This window comes from Peromyscus californicus, unplaced genomic scaffold, assembly GCF_007827085.1.
Source record: "Peromyscus californicus insignis strain IS unplaced genomic scaffold, ASM782708v3 Scaffold_12__1_contigs__length_115047231, whole genome shotgun sequence".
NCBI lineage: Eukaryota > Metazoa > Chordata > Mammalia > Rodentia > Cricetidae > Peromyscus > Peromyscus californicus.
In genome coordinates this window covers 74183556-74204337 of record NW_026294413.1, presented here as the reverse complement: position 1 = coordinate 74204337, position 20782 = coordinate 74183556, and the positions used below count along the sequence as shown (strand labels likewise).

Below are 20782 nucleotides of genomic sequence, written 5' to 3'. Positions count from 1 at the left end.
TTGTTGTGAGATGAAACCTGACAGTGTTCTGTTTGGAGCCTTTGTTCCGAGTTCCTAGAAGGATGTGAAGCTCACAAGATGAACTCTGAGATGATCTAAGTGGTTTCCAACCACTCTCTAGCTTCTAACTATGCTGTTTTCCCTCTACTTTAAACCATTTTTATAGTTATTAAAAATGTAATTAAAAGAAAGGTTTAATTGGCCCTCCAGTCCTAACCTAAAACTGTTTCGAATGACCTCTATTTTATTATTTCACAACAGCCTTTTGTTCTGGGTCCTTCCATCTGTTTGCTAAGCACTTTTCAATGGAAGTCTCAATTAGAAGGAAAAGGGGGAGGGGACAATCATCTAATTCAAAAATTAATTTGGAGATCAGGCTGCTGACTTAGGCTCATGCCAGCAACTTAAGGCTTTTCAGCCTTGGCCACATGATCCAAGGGAACTGGGCAGCAACTGTCTAGCTGCCTTAATCCTCCTTAATTTGAGTGCAAAGAAATTCACGTGTGTTTCTAAGAACGTTTTTTGGAGTACAAGAAGTCCATTTCAGGGGACACTATCTAATGCCCTTGTTTCTCTGATCTTGCTGTGCTCCAAATTAATTTTTAAAGCACACAGAAGCAGAGAGTGGGGTGAGCGGGACAGGGTGGGGTTAGGCTAAAAGTAAGCTTGTGTTCCTGGGCTATCAGAACCATTAGTGAAGGGGTCATCAAAGGCTGCCCTTATACCATGTAACCAGTTTTCTTTATGTTGGGATGAAGCTAGGCTCAGATACGAGGAAGACAAAAATAGTGATGCCTACCCTAACTTACCCATGAAGACCTGGAGGAAGGTACCAGGGAGCACACCAGGTGGCTGCTCACATCACCTCCTTTGTTTGTAGCCCTCTAAGGTCCCCACTCTTTGGAGGAACTGAATTAAAGTACATAGTCGATTTTCCAGGAAGTATATTAAGCCTTTGCATTCCCAGCAGCTGTGAGGAATCTCTCCTAGTTTCTGTTTGGGAAAGGAAGAACCTAGAGTCTGCTGAGTTGGTGGGTTCGTGGGCACTTGAGTCTCATGAGTGGCTAGGCAGATGAGTCCTCAGAAATTGCTGTCTAGGTTTTACTAATAGTAGTGGACAGTCGGGGACTAGGCAGGGCTACAGTTGGGAGTGTGAGCTTCCGGTGCTCTCTGTTTCTACTCTTCATTCTTCTTCAGTGCCTCCCAATCCTGACCTTTAAAGAACCCTTCCCCTTCCCCAAGGCAGAAATATTCCCTTGCCCATCGTCTGCGTACCACCAAACTTCCTCTCAAGAACGAGTGGGACCAAACTATGGAACCCATGAAATAAATAGCAGTAATAATTCACTGATCTCTTGCTGTCTACTAGCCACTGGTCTAAGCACTTTGCACATAATGCTGTTTGCTTCTCAGGATTGTTATGAGGTAGGCATTATTCTTCTTGCTTTGGATTCTAGACTAGGCTTCTCTGAAAGTCATGCTGAGATTCCATCCAAGGAAGTCTTAGCACAGAGCTCCCTAATCACACAGCATCCTCATTTTGCTTCAGTGTATCCATACCAGATAACTGCGAACACTTAGCGGAGTCTCTCTCCCACATTAACTGCTTCTGACTAGGGGATGGAGCCTCAACAAAAGAGTAAGGCTGTATTTGTGTGTTTCTAACCTGTGTAGCTTTCCTGGTGTCTCTGATTGCAAGTTGTAGAAGCAGGCGCCTGCTCTGGGCTTGCCACTGCCTTCATGTAAGTCAATGAGCTAGTGCGGTGATGGTAAGAAGAGAAAAGGCATGTAGAGAATTAAACCTTCTGGTTATATGAAACTTCAAAGTCATCTGATCCAACTGTCTACCTGAAGCAGGGACCCTCAGAATCGTTGACAACCATACTTCAGCCTGTGCTCGCCTAAGCTTGGGCTTGTTTCCCTGATCTCATTCATGTTGAGTGCTGACCCGCCTGTTCTGTGAGCCCAGTGTGTGTGCAAGATAAGACAAGCACACAGGACTCACTTTTCTCTTTCTCCTTAGACATTCCCGAGTAAACGGATTCTCTTAGGAGCACTGTCAGATCAGTGGGGTTACAAATAGGCCCAGGATTTGAGGATCTTCCAAAGGCCAAAGCCAGCACCCAAGGACAAACAGTTCAATTCTAACATTTTCAGGAACGGTTGTATGGTGAGGACTCTTCATTCCAGGAAGCAGTCTTTCAGTGCCTCCAAACAACCGACCTTCTACCTAGTCCTCAAGTCCCTGACCTTGACAGCTTGTTTCATCTGTCTCTCCAGTCTTAGCTTCTATCAATGACTCACAAAGCAAAGCAGAGTGCTTGCACTAAGTACTGGGCTACACGCATTTTGATAGCTCTGACCCGATTTCATAGACCTATACTGTTCGAGCTTTTACACGTTTAAGACTTGATGGTTATCTATTGAAAACAAAAAACCCATTGGCCACTCTGCTAAAGACAAGCAAATCAATAAGGAGCTGCTGGAAGATTTGAATAAAGAAACACAATATTCTGTGAATGAGATGCCTGCCCAAAAAAAGTAATCCAGTATACTTCAGGCTTAACCAGTTGGCTCCTAGAAGCTAGGCAGCTATGTTGAAGGATGAAGGCCTATGTTCTTCAGGGACTTGTCATTGAGAAAGGCTGATGTGGCAACAGAAGGACTCACCTCTTGGCCTCCAAAGCCAGATTCAGAGTTTCACCTCGTCTGAGAGGCAGCCCTGGCCCAGGGCCAGGTATTCAGCCTTTATGTGCAAGCTCAGCTGATGAAGAAGCACTAAAAAGTAATTAAAACAGGGTAAGGGAAGAGATGGGGCGGGCTGGATGCTCTCCAGTGCTCATGATGGCCAAATTCTGGGTTGTTGCCTAGACTAGTTAACCCCAGGAAAACAACATTGAAAACTTCCACATTGCGTGACTGTATTGACATGTATGTGGTGGGAAGATGAGATCAGAAAGCTTTGTGCATGTTTTATTATTGTCAGATAGTTTTAATCTTCCTGATATTTTACCCACTGCTTAAAATGGATTTGATTTAAATTTTTAATTTAATAATTTATTTTTTCCCCTCTGGATAGCAGAAGTAATCAGTGCAAAAAACCCTTGAGTGGTTCAGACTATAATGTCACAACACAAGGTCATAATGTGTTGGAGGAAGCAAAGTCTAGCACCAGGAGCCAGTTGTCTAGCCTCGACTCCTGTACAATTAGCTGTGCCCTTCAGCAAGTCGCTTAAGCTCATGAGCCTGTATGAACATGTATGAAGTGGCTACAGGGCCTACCCAGCTTTTTCCAGTTGAGATGAAGGTAGGGAAATCACAAATTCAAAGCTGGCCTTAGCTACACAGTGAGTCTGAGGCCAGCCCAAGGTACACAAGACCGTCTCACAAGCAAAGAGTAGAAAAGAGAAAGACATGAATGGCCAAAAGAATTTAAACTGAATGGTAGGTATCAAGACAACTGAACAAGCTGCAGAAAGCAATTAAACTGTAGTATCAAGGAAGAATGAAATAGGGTTAGGGGTTAAGTTTAATTAGGGCCATGCTCAGCACAACCCTTAGTATCAAGTAGGTGTTTAATAAACATTTCTGAATGAATGCAAGCATAAAAATGAACACTTTCAAGTAAAGGACAGAACATACTGTCATCAGCAGGACCCAGCCTGGGAAAAATGATCAGGCAGCACATTCAATGTCGAGACTGTTTGTGGAACCCATTGGCATTTCTCCATGTGTCAAATGGGTTCGGCCCATTTGACTTGAGTCTGAAAAGTCTTCTGAAGGCTCATGTGATCAAGTCCTGGTTGCCCCTGATTGGATCAGGGAGGATCTGATTCCATGAATGGATTAACCCATTGATAGATTCATACTTTGCTAGTGTCATTGGGAAAAATCAGAAGCTAGGAAGTGAGGCCTGGGCTAGAGGAAGTAGGTCACTGGGGACTTGTGTATCTTGGTCTGACCCCATCCTGTGTCTCTCTTTTTCTGCCTGCCAGGAGACAACCTCTCTGGTCCAGCACTATGGGGAGCACAAAGGTCCTTGTGCTCACAAATAGCACCAGGGAAGCCAGGAGTGTTAAACACAAAGGGCTGTTTTTCAAAGGAAAAAGATGTTTCCACTCAGAAGGCTGGGAATAGAGGTAACTAATAGCCTAGGTAACCCCTGTGCTATCTCTAGAACCAGGCCATACCAGGATCCCCCAAGCTCCCACAATTAGGACCAGAGGTGGCTAATAGCTCTGATGACCTCTGTGGTGTCTGTATGATTGAGACCACACCAGACTCCCCCTCACCTAGGTTACATGTACTTTGAGAAGAGTTTCGATGTAATGATGTCTCCTTGTGTGCGTGGGGTTGTGTTACACCAAGAAACTTTTTTTTTCCAAATTGTGCTGTACTTACATTTGCCTAAAATAAACTGCCCAGGGTCAGCCTCTAGAAGTTTGGGCCAACACTGGCTACTGAGTCTCATTGAATCAGATTTTCTTCTTGCCTCAGGCAGATAGTTAGTTACTCTGCTGGCCTTAGTGTTTGCAGAGACCCTCCTACAGCACACCGTCCTTGCCATGATAGCCCCTGCTTCCCTCCAGGCATGCAGTGTCAGAGTCCAGAGGCCATGGACTGAAACCTATGAAACTACAGGCTCCGACAAACTAATCTTTCCTCTCTTCAAAACTGCTTCTCCTAGGTGGTTTGTCACGGCAGCAGAAAGAGACTCACTCAGACTTTGGCCTTGACCCTTTGATTCAGAGGCGTGACAGTAGGAGCTCTGGGATTCCCTTCAAGTTATTTTTTTTTTAACCATTGTTAATTTGGTTCATTTTAACTATAACATAAAATTTGCATATGCTAATGAGGTGTCTCATGATAGTTTTGTGCATGTACGCTTTTGACAATGTTTAAATCAGTTTCGAGTTACTTCCTCAAACAATTAGCATCTCTTTATCTTGGAACTATTTGAAGTCCTTTCTTCTAATTGTTTGAAATATGGAGCACATGATTGCTGTCTATAGTCACCCCACTGTGCTGTGTAGCATACCAGAACTTTGTACCTCTTTCCAAGTGTAACTGAGTCCCATTAATCAGTTCCTTTCCACACCCCTCTTCCTCCACGCTCTCCCACCTCTGGTCACTGCTACTCTGCTCTAGACCTCTGTGAGTTCCACCTTTTCAGACTCCACCATGAATGAGCAAATGCAGTGCTTGTCTTTCTGCACCTAGCTTATTTCACTTAACGTAACGATCCCCAGTCCCATTCATGCTGTAGGAAATGACAGGATTTCATTCTTTTTGTGGTGGAATTACATTTTTTTCATCTACTCATCGGTTCAAAGGCTCAAAGGTTGTTTGCATTTCTTGGTTATTGTGAATAGTGCTGCATTGAACATGGGCATGCAGGTATTTCTAATATAGTCTGATATCATTTCCTCTGTATAAACCTATTAACTCTCTGTCTGTACATATGTATATATGCATATATACATATATATTCATAAGTAGAATTGCTGCATCGTTGAATAGTTCTATTTTTAATTTTTTGAGAAACTTCCATACTATTTTCTCTACTGAATATACTAATTTACATTCTCATCACATAGTTACCATTAAAAATGATCATTAGAACAATAATACATTCAGTTATTCATATTTGCCTACATATTATACTGTTGGATCCACAGTACCCTTCCACACATTCATAACAGTCAAAATGGATCAAAAACCATTGCTTTGACTTCCAATTCTGCATGCCTCTGATCCTGTGAGATGGAGGACTTCCATAGCTCTTTTGGCATGGAATGTGGTTAATTCCATTTGTGAATAGAGACACCAAATCTGATCCAGATTTTCATTCAATTAGCACCTGGGTTACACATTGTTTATCTTTATGCTTTCTATTTGAGAAGTATTTTTCTGCCCTATAAGCAAGCTTTTAAAGTAAATTACTGGCCACTGTACAAGATAAATTCAGGATAGCAAAGAGTTAAGGTACAATTATCCAAATGCATTCCAGCAACCCAAGAACATCCTGCCCTCCTGATTGCTAAGAAGCAAAAGCAAAATTCCCCCAAATATTCGAATCTCCCAAATAAAAGAGCAAGATTGAGAAAGAAGACCAGACTGGAAAACAAAAGAGAGAAGGAACCTCTAGGGGGAGGTGGCAGATGGTCTACCAGGTGGACTTTGACAGTCCACAGAACTGGCCAAAGCGACTGGTGGACCAGGCAATTTTTAGCAATGATGGCAGTGTGAGCCAGTGTGCACCAGCCACATGGCCCAGTGCCAGCCATCACTCCCAGTGACATTCCAACCAGATAAGCAATGCGTTCGTTGCTGAAGAGGACTGGGGGGCCGTGGGAGGAAGATCAGGACAACAGGCAAGTAGTATGGAGTGGAGCACACTCAGATCTAACAGGTTCTAACATGTCTGAATAGGTAACTAGTAAGGTGGCTTAACCTTTGGTCTCTACACACTAGGAAACATTGCCCTCTGAGAAAGATTTGATTTACTCAAAGAAGTAATTAAATCTGGTGGCATACTGCTAATCAAGGTAGCATTCAGCACTCAGAGCTGGAAAATTCTTTCTCTCCCCTTTGTAAATGCCTAAACCCTGGGCACCTTATTATTCAAGTTTCTAATTAAAAAAAAAAAAAAGGAAAAAGAGAAAGAGGGGGGAACGGGAGCAGTTCAATCACCTACAGCAATTCATCATGTTCACAGCCTAATGAAAGATTGCAGGGTCTCGAAGATGCTCCCCCCCCACACACACACACCATCACCAACCACCACCAGGCTCCACAGCGAGTGAGCGAGCCAGGAGTCACTGCGCCCTTTACCTCTCTGCTGACTTAACTGTCACACTGCATCGGTGCTGCTAAACTGCACAGAAGGCATTTCTAATCTCATACCGGGGACTGAAAGGGGCTGAAGGACACAAATTAAGTCTCCGAGCAGTACGGCTGAGTGAGGAGGGAAGGTCAGTCAGTTGACTCTTCCCACAATTCCCTGAACAAGGCAATTATTCATGAAGGAAATTTCAAATTATTTTCATTAGACTTCTGTTTTACCAATCTAACCAAAGTGATTAATTAGGGATTAAAATATTTACTCTGCACATGCTGCCTTGGCTGAGCACTAGCATATTTAAGCTTTGTGCTAAAAGGGTCAGCTGTTTCCAGTATTGTTTGGAATTCATTTCCTATTTTCTCTGCGAAAGGGCACTGACATGCATGTCTATACCACACTTAGGGTCTCTCCAGGCACAGACTGGAGAAGCAGAAAGAGACTCTAGAGTTCCCACCCTTTGACCCCAAATTTCTTCCTTGTTAGAATCACTTTGCATCAATGGCCACAATTTTTTTTTTTCTATATCCACATTAATGTAGCAAGGTATCCAAGATGCCCTGGATTGGGGGAGCACAGCAGCACCCCTAATCTATGACACTCCATGGAACAGCAGTAAAGATGCTGTAAGACTCACCATGGCATCTGTCTGGGAAGAATGGGGGTTTTCTGAGCTTTTAGAGGGCTTCTCAGAACCCTAGGATCTCATAGAACAAATTATGACAGCTGTGGCTGTATCTGTGGCCATATGCAGAGGGTGACTCAAGCAGGACACCCAAGTCTCATTTTTTCTGGAGTGCCTGAGGGGGCTGGCCCAGTTACCTGAGTTTGAGTTTATTGCCGTTTCAGTGAGACTGTAGATGGGGCTCGGTGCTGAGGTACTCATCCATTGTGCCCTGCAGAGAGATTGCTAAGAGTCAGAAGGAGATGAGCTGCTATTTGCTGATATCGCCCTCAGATGCCTGTCTGAGAGAAATGGACCCCTGGGGATTCTGCCGCTGCACCCCTGGAGGCTTGCAGAGGCAAGCAAACGTTTAGACATTTTGTTTTGTGGTTTGTTTCCTACCATCCTATGGCTCCCCACAAGACTCAAGAGACAATGGGTAGGACTAAACCACTTCACTGCTCTGGTGGAAGCGGCAGCAGATACCTGGGAGAAACACAGATGAGTAAATAAGACCTCCATCTTTGTTATGCACTGTTGAATAATAAGTCTAAGACTCGTTTGCAGGGACAGGCAAAACTCAAAAGAGTGGGATGGGAAGAGCGACTCTCAGAAGAGAAAGCCACTGGGGTCAGCTGTACTGATGCCAAGCCTGAAGAACGTCCAGTAGAGAGAGTCCTGGACTCGGGGGAAGGAGGAATCTATTGACAGGAGACCATTAGCTTCAGCCGAGTATTGAGGCCGTGAGCCAGGTTGGCTGGAGCCCAAGGAGACAGCTGGTGTGGAGACGTGGACATGCCGGCAGGTACAGCAGCACAGCTCTGGAGTTTGTCTAGGAATAATAATAGCAATGACAATAATTCATGGAGTGTTGGTTTTAATGGGGCGGCGCTGTTACCGTGCGAGAAAGGCCACGAGGCACAACAAAACTCACTATGAGAGATTTATTAGGAGAAGAGAGGGACAGAAGAGACCATGACCAGGCCTATGGAAGACACGTGCAGAGAGAGAAGACAGGGAGAAGAAGGAGAAGAAGGGGCAGGAGTCTGTGTCCGGCTTCTTATGGATTCCCCTGCACATGCGCATATGGGCTTACGGAGCTGCGCCACGCATGCACATAGGTTGCATGATCACACTGCACGCAAATTATGCGATCATGCAGCGCACGGATTACATAGGACATAAGGTCCCTTGCTTGGCTACTGAACTGCTCATGTGCGGTTGTGTAGCTGGGTGAGTGGCCAGGAATTCCAACATGGAGAGCGTACCACGAGCCAGATACAACATGGGCAGTATCTCACTTCCCTTTCTTCTCGTGAGAACCCTATGTCCATTTCATATACAATTAGTAAGCATCCTCCAAGATTTGCCCTGCTATGTCAGGGGAGAAAGCTTGTGCTCCTAATTAGCACAAAATACAGTCTTCCTACTCAGTGAAAACTTAGCTGGGGGCCTAATGATGGTTGACTGGCCTGAAGGGGCAAAACATGCAGAAGTCATGGGTGTCCCTCACCAGGGCAGCAGGTTCTAGGAGACTCTTGGTAGGACATTTAGACTGGGAAACTGCAGGTTTGGACATTCATCTTCATGCAGGTTCTCCAAAATCTTGAGATTTAGGAAAGGTACTCAAGCCTTGTGCCTTGGATGCTTCAACTATGACACAAAAGCAATTCTGCTTGTCTCATCAACTCTGTGGGACTGTTACAAGGTTTTCATACAGTAGTTAATTAAAGCGCCTCACAAATATTTGGCAAATGGTGTAGGCCTGTCTTTTGAGTTCCTTCATTTAGCACTCCAATGACCTCATACTCTGGTACTATTGCTGCTTTGAGATAAAAGAGAGGGCAGAAAGAAATATTTTTTTATATATAGCTCAAAGAACTATAAGGTTTTATGATTTTATCTTTGTAGGAAGCAGCAATATTAACTTAAAACAGAGATTATTTTAAGAACTCTCTGAATCTTCTAGAAAAAAAGCAAAAAAGAAAAAAAATAGAGGGGCTGAGGCAAGGCATACCTAGGAATATAATTAGAAATCATGTAAATCAGTAAAGGACCAGCTAGCTACAGGGGAAATTTTTACAGAGAAGCAATGTTGGTTACCTGAAATTATGAATAACCGAATTTTGGATAACCTTGGCTCCGTTCCTGAGAGCGAATGTATCAGATATAAAACAAATTGATCTTGGCTAACAGCTTTGACACATTATCTGCTCCTAGAAGTTGGACATGTTTCAGGGTATGTTAAGTCTCAAGGAAGTTATATTTTGCCTTCACCTTCTATCTGACTCTTCGAGCCACTGGAACCTCACCAAGATGAAAAAGATGCATAACAGGATTTGCATTCCTTACCGGAGAAGGACTGCCGCAAGCAAACACTTGAGAATTTACCTGTTAGCAATATTATTAGAACTCTCAATCAGTTTCCTCGCAGGGCGGAAGTGTCCTGAGGGGAAGAAGTCACCGCCACTTTCTAATGTTTTTAATCTTTTTAGTCTGTCTGTGCTGTAAACTGTCAATCACAGGGAATATGTAGTCACCTTGAATGCTGTTTAATCAGGAGAATGCTTTGTATATCTACAAATACCTGATGACACAGGAATTAAGTCTTCACAATAATTACCCCCCACAACATCACTTGACATCATCCTTCATAGGCCAAGCCAAATCTGTGCTTAATCTCTCATGGTTTTTCAGTACGAGATGTTGTGTTGTACCTCATAGCTGGAGTTGTTATTTCACACGGCGGACACGGGTAAGTGAAATCTGCACTTGGGGCTGTTTATAATGTCGAAATGGCTCTGTCTGTCACAAAATGCTGATGATGACAGGGTAATTAGGTAGATGCAGACTGATTTCCAAGTTCACTGAGAAACAGGAGCTGCTCTGGTTCTGAATTAGGTAAGTGATGAGTGCTGTGTGTACTGAGGTTTCTGTTCATGTATTCAGCTTACGATGGCTCTTTACCCAAGGAAAAACAATTGTCAGTCATGCACCCATCTCTTAACCATTTACACATTTGAAACTATGTATATCCCCATCCTTCTATGCTTTCTATCTTTTCATTCCTCTCTCATTCTTTTTTCTTTAACCTTTTCTTGGATTTTGCAAATTATGTACACTGACTTTATAGTATGTTTATAAAAAAAAGTGCATACACATATACATTAATTAAATTTATAGTCATCTGGGGACTGGGAATGTAGCTCAGTTGACAGAGTGCTTGCCTAACATGACTGAAGTTCTGGGTTCAGTCCCCAACACTATATAAATTGTTTGTGATGGCACATTCCTATAATTTCAGAGCTTGGGAAGAAGAGACAGGAGGATCAGAAGTTCAGAGCTATCCTTAACCACATAGGTAGTTTGAGGCTAGCCTGGGAAACAAGACCCTGTCTCAAAAAATATAGCCATTTAATAATATTATACAAGACAAGACATTTGCTTTAACACGTTAAGCCTAGCAACATTAGCTTCAAGTGCTGGCTGATTGGTCTTGGATGCTGGTCAGAGGAAGCCAATCAGTGGCTCTGTTGGCATCACTAATGAGACAGGTTCAGTCTGAGGAGTGTGGAAGTGCTGGTTGGTAACGGTGTGGGTGTGAGTGTGCATGCATCTGTGATTCAAAGGGCAGATCTTTGCAGGATACTAGAGCAAGTTCTGACTGCCAGGAGAAAGAATGAGCATATTCTGAAGGACCAGAATGGCCAAGTCCCAATGCAAGGGACAGCCTGACGAAGCCCAGATCTTTGTGGGATGCTTTGGACTGCAGCTCCTGGGGCTTTAGATCTACATCTCTCCTAATGCTTAAGCACCACATTGTGGTGCCTGGTGAAGGGCTTCTTGATGTTATCAGCTAACAAATGCTGAGTGGTGCTGCTTTTGACTGACCCTGTGAGGATCGAGGGAGCATGGACACCTGTAGACTGCTGTCCCTCCTCTGGGTCTTTTCACCCTTAGATTTCTTCAGGAGGCTCACAGTAATAGTGGAGTTTCCTCTGTAATGCTTCTAGGGCTTGCTTCATATACGGCACTTTAAAATCTAAAATTTCCTGGTTAGAAAAAAAAAAGGAGCAGAGAAAGCTCACTCAGTCATTCAATCCACAAATACCCTAGCCCCTCTGAGACAGGGTCCCTCTGGCTATCCTAGGATTCACTATGTAGATCAGGTTGGCTTCAAACTCTTAGATATCTGCCAGCCTCTACTTCCTGAGTGCTGTATTAAAGGCATAGGCTACCACATCAGGACCAAAATCCACTTTCTTGAGACCTCAGTTGGTCAAGCCTTGCTCATGTTGCTGAAATGTAGCAATAAATAAAATAAGCAAAAATACCTGCCTACCTTGAGCTAAATTCCAGCAAGACAAGAAAGAAGACAATTTAACCAAATAAATCATGGATGATGTTTATACCTGGAGGATGAATGAAGGAAAGAAGAGAGGTGGGTATTTGGTGAGGGGTTGCAATTTAAATGGATGGCCAGGGAAATCTACTGCTAAGGTTGTATATGCACTGAGGTGTGAAGGTTCTGAGACTATAGTGGGAAAGGGGAGAAAGGAAAGAGGTCTTGAGATGGGCATGAACAGAGGAGCATCCAGCAGGCCTGTGTGACAAGCACCGACACTGAGAGTTTTGGTAATGAGGTCTGAGAGGTATCAAGAGTTGTGTCTGATCCTTCTAGAGCTCCCATATCCCTTCAGAGTGGGACACAAGGCTATAAAAGATGGAGCAGAAGAGTGACACATTCTGATTTTGCCGACTGTACTACAAACCAAGTGGAAAGGGTCAGGAAAGAAGCCAGAAAACAGTGAGAGGCTATTCCAGCATTCCAGGTGCAGATGTAAGACCAGGATGACAACTGTGAGTTCTACAAAGGGAAAGCTATTTGGTACTGAGAAGGCTGAGCTCATGGAATTTAACAGCAGATGAGTTGTGTTGCCCAAGAGTAATTTTTATACTGGGCAAATAGAAGAATTTGATTTACAAAACCAGAGATGATGTTGAACCATTTGGATTGAAACATTTGGATTGGGTTTGTGACTAGGTGAGGTCACAAAGAGTACAGAAGAAGAAACCCAAGGACTAAGCCTTGGTGACTTGCTGCTAAAGGGACCCAAAGCTGTGGAGTGAATTTGTTGAGTTGATATCATCTGCTGTAACAAACCCCAAACTCTCAACTGTAGCTGATTTCTTACTTTTATCAAATCCAAATGTGTGTCTGGTGAGTGACTCTCCTCTCACTTTGCAGCTACTCCATACCTCCTAGCTTTGGTTTTTAAGGTCACCATGAGCATCTGTATCATGTGGAGAGAAAGAACATGGAGGATGGTATACGGTAAGACCTTGAGAGGCAGGCTTAGAATTTGCACCTGTGACCCCTCTAAATGACAGTGGAAATTCACAATGAAGCCCAGCTAAGTGCTTATGAGAAACAGCAATCAGGTTCGGATAAGAGCCATCTGGGTTCTAAGACAGGGTGGATACAGCCAGGGACAGTGGGAGGGTTTGGTTACCAAGGTATCAGAAAAGTCTGGAGTCCAGACTTTTCCTGTGATGTCCAGGAAATCAAGGAATGGGACGATTTCAGGAACAAGTGCCCAACAAAGCTAAAAGCTTGAGTGAGATGACGGTTGACCATTATCAGAAATTAATGTCTTTGGTGCCTTTGACACCAAAGTGATGGAGGGATGCAGGAGTCACTCCAACGACTTAGAGTGAGTTCACGAGAAATAAAGATGAAGAATTGGAGTTTAAAGACAACTCTTTCTTTGTCAGCTCGCTCCCCGGTCACAGTCATGTGAGGAAACAGAATTCACCCCAGATGAGTAAGAGGAAGGAATTTTCAGGAAAGCCTGTTTTGTACAGGCGTGAGCTAGACTAAGGGATTAAGCAGCAGATGTGGTACCCAAACATGAGGTACTGTGTGTGCAAAGTGATTACCACACTGATATGAAGAGTCAAAGAGAAGAAATCAGGCTAGTTAGTAGACATAGCAAGACATGAAACAATAGAAAGGCGTTACACAGTCAGGTTATAGAGAGAGCCAGCTGTTGCCTGAGACAGAGCCTGGGAAGGAAGAGCCAGAAGGCTTTTCTCTCACCTTCTTCTCTAGAGTGGCCAAGTCTAACTGGAAGGCCACAGGCAAGGAAGCTCTAGAGATGTGGTCCAAAGAAATATTTACATGCACCACAAAGCAAAGCCAAAAAACAATGTGGAGAAGGAAGGGCAGAAATAATTAGCTGAGAGGGGTTGCTTGACTTGAGTTTCAGAAGTATAAGGGTGTTTGTTGGATCTTAAAAGGACATACCTTTTGTTTTATTAAACACTTGGGCTAGTTCACACATAACCCTTTGACCATCACATGATATAGAAAGTTTATTTTTTTAAAAAAAAGACACTGGAAATGTTCTGTACAGAATACCTGTGATTAGTTTTAATTGTTAACTTGACATACTCTAGAATCACCTGGGTAGAGTAGATTGCATATAGGTTAGTCTGTGGGTGTGTCTTTGGGGGATTGTCTTAATAAATTAATGCTGTGGGATGAACTAGCCTACCTTGGGAGGCACCATTTTCTAGGCAGGGATTCCTGAATGATGGAGAAGCAGAGAAATCAAGCTGAACACAAGCAAGTAAGCGTATATGTATTCATTTCTCACTGCCCTCGACTGTGGCTGTGATGTGAGTAGCTGTTTGAAATTCCTGACTTGACTTCCCCACAATGATGAACTGTTACCTTGGAATTTTAAGCCGGAACAACTCCCTTTCATCCCTAAGTTGATTTTGTCAGAGTATTTTATCACAGCAACAGAACCAGAACTAGAATACTACATACTTGTGGAGATTCACACACCATGTTAGGTTTTCCAGAGAAACAGAATCAACAAAATGCAAACACACCATGCATACATATATATGAATTTATATCTTGCATACTATGAAGGAGGAGACAGTGGGGTTTATCCTTAAATAGGCAGACAAATATGTATATAGGTGATAGATAGATAAATAGATAGATAGATAGATGATAGGGATTCTTTTTAAATTTAAAATTGGTTCACACAATTTCAGAGGTTGACAAGACCTATAATAGGTTACTTGTAGGTTATAGGCTAGAGAAACAGAGGGATTGGTCCAAGGCCAAAAGAACCCAGAGGAAGAAAGCAGATGGCATAGCCCTTGTTCTATGGCTAGAAGCATAAGAGCTAGGGCAGGGCTGGAGGAGTCCAGAAATCCTGCAGTTCTGGTGCCCAACAAATGCTTTGCTAGCTATCTTGATGTCCCCTCAGCCAGTCAAGTTGATACCTAAAAGAAACCATCACAATGCTATATTCACCTCAAATAGGAAACAAATTGTTAACAAATCCTCTAAAAATTGGTGGTTGGATAAAATCAAGAGAGTTTATTTAATATCTGAGCTATTTGTTTTCGCCTGAGAAGGAAGTGGGCAGTCTCTACTAGAAATGCTCATGCAGAGGGTGACTTGTAACTATAAAGGCAGAAGATGCTGCCGCATTGTTAGCTCCTGTGTGCACAAATGCACACACACCACTTACAGAAGGAAATTTAAAAGTGAGTCTGGTGTGTCCCAAGTCAGTGCAATCAGGCTGCTTTCCTCCTCTGCCTCCAGCACCACCTCTTCTTGACGCTGTATAACACAGGCACCTCTAGGAATCACCTCTACTCTGTGGAAGGGATAAGAGCTTCACACAATATTCATGTTTTCAGTGCACAGCACACTTGAGGTTTCTTTGATGACTTCCCTAATCATCTTTTACCCAATACAATTAGCATTATCTAAATTAGTTATCAGTTTACCAAATTGTATCCTCTTTTTTTAAAAAGTCATATTGCAAAATTATAGGTATAGCCATAGACAGAACCAGCATTGTATGCTTGCAGACATTTGGAGAGAGATAATGTTCTTAATCCTAATTAGAATCCGTTCCCTTTCCTATAGGGCCTCTCAGAATCAGGGTGACCTTATTTTCATTTGGAGAGAGGCATGGTAAATCAACGACTTTCAATTGTCTTGCAAGACCATCATCTCCTATTCAAACGTGTTTATGTAAACTCTGGGCCTTTTGCTGTCTTCCTGTGTTAAAGTGTCTTTTAAAAATATCCATTGGGAACAGACTGCATTCTAGTTCCCATTTTCTATAATATTACCTTTAATGTATTTTAATTATCTATGAGCCAAGTCCAAACTCAGAACTATAACATATCTGCTAGAACGCACCACACAGATCAAAGCCCCTGGCTGGTGAGAATCTGTTCTCTTTTTCTTCCCCGGTTTTGCTGTTTTAATGGAAGATATGACCCCAATTAGTGTCTGCCTTGTCAGCATTCCTTGAATCTATGTGTAGCCATGTGACTACCTAGGGACCAGTGTCCCAGCTTCTGGGACATAGATTTCATAGACAAGTCACCTACTCTGACATATCCTCTCTTTCCTGTCCCACTAAGGTAGAGTGTGGACACAACTGCAAGTCAGGAAAGGACAATGCAGAACGAGATGGATTCCTGAAAGGTTGTGCAGAAAAGAACCATCCCATTAAGTGCATGCCGCTGGACACAGGGCCATCTTCTCTAAGCCACTATAGTAAGGTTCCTTTGTTAATGTTTACACTAACTAACATAGTTATCAAATGGACTGGACTTTGCAGATACACCAAAAAGATGAGATTAGAACAAAGTATAACTATTTGAAACATCAATATGACTTTTTAAAAAACTTTTATCAATTCTTTGTGGATTTCACATCATGCATGATGTCATGTTCCTTTAAATGTTCTGTTTCAGTGATCCTACAAGGATGTTCTTTCAGCCTTGACCCCAAAGTCTGATTTTTAACCTGCTCTCAACTTTCCAACCTCTAATCCTTTATCAAAGGTAGTTTATTCAGACTGGAATCTGAATAAAATAATTATTGCTAAGCAACACTGCAACTGTAGTCTAAATTAAAGTAAGATTGTCAGGAATAGTGCTTTGCTTTTTTTTAAAAAATGACCTAATTTTTTTTTTTTTCGGTTTTTCGAGACAGGGTTTCTCTGTGTAGCTTTGCGCCTTTTCCTGGAACTCACTTGGTAGTCCAGGCTGGCCTCGAACTCACAGAAATCCGCCTGGCTCTGCCTCCCGAAAGTGCTGGGATTAAAGGCGTGCGCCACCACCGCCCGGCTTAATTTTTAATAAAATGAATTTTTGATGATTTCAAATTTGGGGTACAAATGGCACTAGAGTCGTCAACAGCAAAAAAAAAAAAAAAAAAAGTAATGAGGGATAAACGAAATAAACCAGCCCCCACCAAAAATGCAGGTCTTGGTCATTTTAGATTTTCCAGCAGGTTCATCTGAGAATCATCTGTTTATGTGACCAGCAGTGTTCGTTGGTGTAATTATGAGCTGTCAATCAAAATAAGAAAACTTACACACACACACACACACACACACACACACACACACACACACACACCAAACACCAAAAAAGTAGACTTTAAAGGAAGATTTTGATATACAGACATGCCTACAATTTCCTGGTATACTTTGGAGAACCTCTTTGTAGCTTGTTAATGCTAGAAAGAACTTAGGATATGGCATACAGTCAGAACCAATCAGTGTGAAGAGTTTCTCCAGCCCACCCCCGGGGTGCAGTGGCAATAAATGCATTTTTATTTAAGTATTCAGGTGCTTGGGTAGAAATCATCTTGAAATAGTGCCTTTGCCTTTCATATTTAGGGATGCCAGGTGCAAAGCCCACGCAAATGGATCCCTCTAATCACTAACGGAAACACGCAAGCACTCCATGGCGGTGGGGGCTGAGGTAGGGGTGGGGAGTAGGAGTATATGCTGCTGATCCTGTGCGTCACATCCGGAGATCCACCCTCAGAGTCTTGTTACACGACATTTTATTTATTTATTTATTTATTTATTTATTTATTTATTTATTTATTTATTTATTTATTTTTGCTTATGAACTGTATGGCCGTGGCAGGCTTCTTGCTAACTGTTCTTATAGCTTAAATTAATCCATTTCCATAAATCTATACCTTGCCACGTGGCTTGTGGCTTACCAGCATCTTCACATGCTGCTTGTCATGGTAGCGGCTGGCAGTGACTCCCCACACGACATTTTTTAAAAATAGAAATTCCATCAGTGTGACAACCAAGAAAGGAGCTGAATTCCCCGTGGGCTACCTTGCCTTGAAGCCTAGTATTTATGTTTCTGTGGCCTGTATGTTCAATGATGCAGCCAGCGGAAGAAGGGTTTGGAGCTACGGCAACAGGGCAGCCATGGCAGCCATATCGCCCAGGGCCCCTCTTCTCTGGTCCTGTTCTTCTATCCATGCTTCTTCAGACCAGGCTTCCTCTGTGCCTTTTGCTAGTTCTGTTTCGACACCTCCCAGAGGGGTCTGTTCTCAAGAGCTGCTGTTTCTAGGTTCAGAGTTTTAGCCTCTGCGGATGCATACTGTCCTCTGGAGGCCACCGTTCATGCTTCAGGCTGGCCAGTCTTCTGGTTATTTCGGGGGAGCGGGGTTTTTTTTCACAGAAACCTCAAACCGGCTGAAACGTGGTCTCAATAAACGGCCTTGTGAAGTGCTCTCCCCTCAACTTGTCGTCTTAGCGCATATTTCCTTGTTCATGCAGCCAGAGACCCAGGGATGGGGCTTCAAGTCCTCCCCACCTGTCTGCGGTGTTATCTCGCTGCATAAGAATGATTTGTCCGTCTGTTTCTCCTAAATGAATTCCTTCAAGGTTGGAGTTACTTGTTAATCATTTTCATATCTCAGGTCTGCTCCAGAACTTGGCAGATAGCCGGCATAATGCATGTTTACTGAGTGAATAAACGAAGGAAGGAGCATGCTTTCCGAAGACAAGTTACTCAGAGTGACCCCTGGGGTCGGAGCCTTCGATCTGCTTCAGAGCCATGGTGTGAGAAGTTCATGAGTCCAGATTTTTTTCTGATTTCTATTTAGAGAACAATTTTATTTTTTCAAAAATGACCCCAAAGAGTCTAAATGAGTCCGTTGCAAAGGAAATAGATTAAAAATAATTCATTAATTAAAGCCCAAAGGTCCTGTCTCACAAGACTCTTGATGGTTTGGTTGCCACGTGAGGAAGAGAATGCTGATGCCAGCAGCCGTTCACACACCTTCTCAGCTAGCATGTCCACTCCCCTGCTGAGGTAATTGTCAAACACATGTCAGTAGTTCAAATCAAGGCCACGGATCACCTACAGCTGAACAAGAGAATCCTAACCAGAAGTTTGCTCAGAGATTTCAATTGTTCTTCAGGCTTCCAGATTTTGAGTGACTCTACAAACAAGTTTGCTCAAGGAAATGACGCTGAGAACAGGTCTGATGGCATTATAGATAAAGTCTTGGCAGAACACTTAGGAGTTCTGACTTTAAAGACTCGAGGGGGAGTTTTGCTAATCTTGACATAAAAAAAGTCTCTCTCGGGGTAATTTAAGAGGTAAACTGAATGTCATGTTAGAAGTCTAGCACAGCATTATGCTTTCCTCACAAACACTCCTCTCACACGCATCATCAAATGAAAGAAAAATTGCCAAGACGTTCGTTAACAAGAAAATTCATGTACAAGCTTGTCTCCTGTCCTTGATACAGAAAAAGGATTTTCAGAGGCCCTACATCTGCATGATTTGATCTTAAAAGTGGCTCTTTTGGCTCTGGAAGGATAAACCAACGAAGTTCGAAACTGCCTAAAGAACCTGTTTATATTGATCCACATTATCTGTGGGCATTTTGCTCTTGATAAGCAAGAAAAAATAATCACTAGCCATGGATAAATAAAACTTTATTTCTAATCCTTAGAATAGTTCTTTTTTTTTTTTCCCCTGAAAAAAATGCTTCAGACTCCTTTACTAGACTGGCCTGTCTTCTCCAAAGGAAGAAAATTATGCTGCTAAGCCAATTATTAAACATTGGGGGGGGGGCTGAAGGTGTATAAAATGTAGTCTGCTACAGTAAATTACTAGAAAATGGTTAACCAATGTATAAAACACAGAATGAAGAAAAGAGTTTCAAAGGGTGTAACGCAATGCAAGAGAACCCCATGGGAATTCTTTTTCTGAAGGAATCATTTATAAAGTGGGTGACTGTGATCCAAGCACTGGGGAGGTTTAGTCAGGATTATGAATTGAGACTAGCTAATGCTAAGTGGTGAAACTCTATCTCAAGAATTCCCAGAAGGGGTTGGAGAAATCACTCAGTGGTTAAGAGTGCTTGCTACCCTCACAGAGGACCTGAGTTCAGTTCCCAGCACTGTAGTGGGTAGCCATTCCAGCTTTGATCTGGAAGTTCCAACCCCCATTGAGACTTCAGCAACTGTCACGCCTACAAGGCAGGGCCAAGGGAGGCGCCTGGGGACCCGAGAGCTAGATCGGGGAGCGCTCTCCGTTGCGGGACCCTGGATGGTGGAGGTGGGCCAAGCAGAGCTCCAGAGAACACCGCTGGACTGTGATACACCTTCCCCAGACCCTGCGACCTACCTATCCCTTAATTTGTAAGTTACGCCATTAAATAAATCTCCTTTTAACTACGTGGAGTGGCCTTAATAATTTCACCAATACAGCACCCATGTTGGGCAGCTCATAATTGTCTGTAATTCCAGCTCCAGGGGATCTGATCCCAGGCTGAAAAGCAGACATGTTACTGCTCAAATCTCCAGCCCGCTATAGAATTCTGGCTTCAGAAATCCTGTGAAAAACACGTGCCATTGTTTGAGCTACTGCCCACAGTTGCCCAGACACAGATATTGCAGCGCAATCCCTGGTGTGTTACTGGTACATGGACTGCTCTCACCCAATGTGAGGTCGAACTATTGACCTTGTGTACATCCTACTTCACAAATGAGTCTGTCAGATACGCTAAGCCTATAGGCTGAAGATGATGCCCCAACACTGCGGAGAAACCTCAGGTGACTGTCCAGGCAGCTGGCTGTTTCTGTCAACTCACAATTTTTTTGGAAGTTGCTTGCATGTACTTCCTGTTTTTATTTTTATTAGGTAATATTATTTCCTTCTTGGGTATCTGAGGGAGTTGAAGATTAGTTAGTTAAAGTTGAAGATTAGTTAGTTATAGTTGAGAAGATTAGTTAGTTATAGTTGAAGATTAGTTAGGATAGAAAGTGAATTAGGTACATTTTGGACTTACCAAAATAGGATAGATAATGGAATTATTTTTTCTGAATTTGTCAAATACAAATGAACGAGACATTGTTTAGGTATTTATTACTTGTATATATTGTATATAGTTATTG

At 42.8% G+C, this 20782-nt stretch overlaps 1 long non-coding RNA gene across 2 annotated transcripts in view; it reads right to left on the bottom strand.

Moving 5' to 3' along the window:
• The window catches only part of LOC128107492 (uncharacterized), a 46234-nt gene that overhangs the window by 15260 nt on the left and 10192 nt on the right, over positions 1 to 20782 (bottom strand). Inside the window, exon 3 of one of the 2 annotated variants that reach the window (XR_008217104.1) lies at positions 17506 to 18681. The exons of the other annotated variant lie outside the window; for it this stretch is intronic. This is a non-coding gene — a long non-coding RNA (uncharacterized LOC128107492). Of the gene's footprint in view, positions 1 to 17505; positions 18682 to 20782 lie in introns of those variants that run through there. 2 annotated transcript variants of the gene reach the window in all.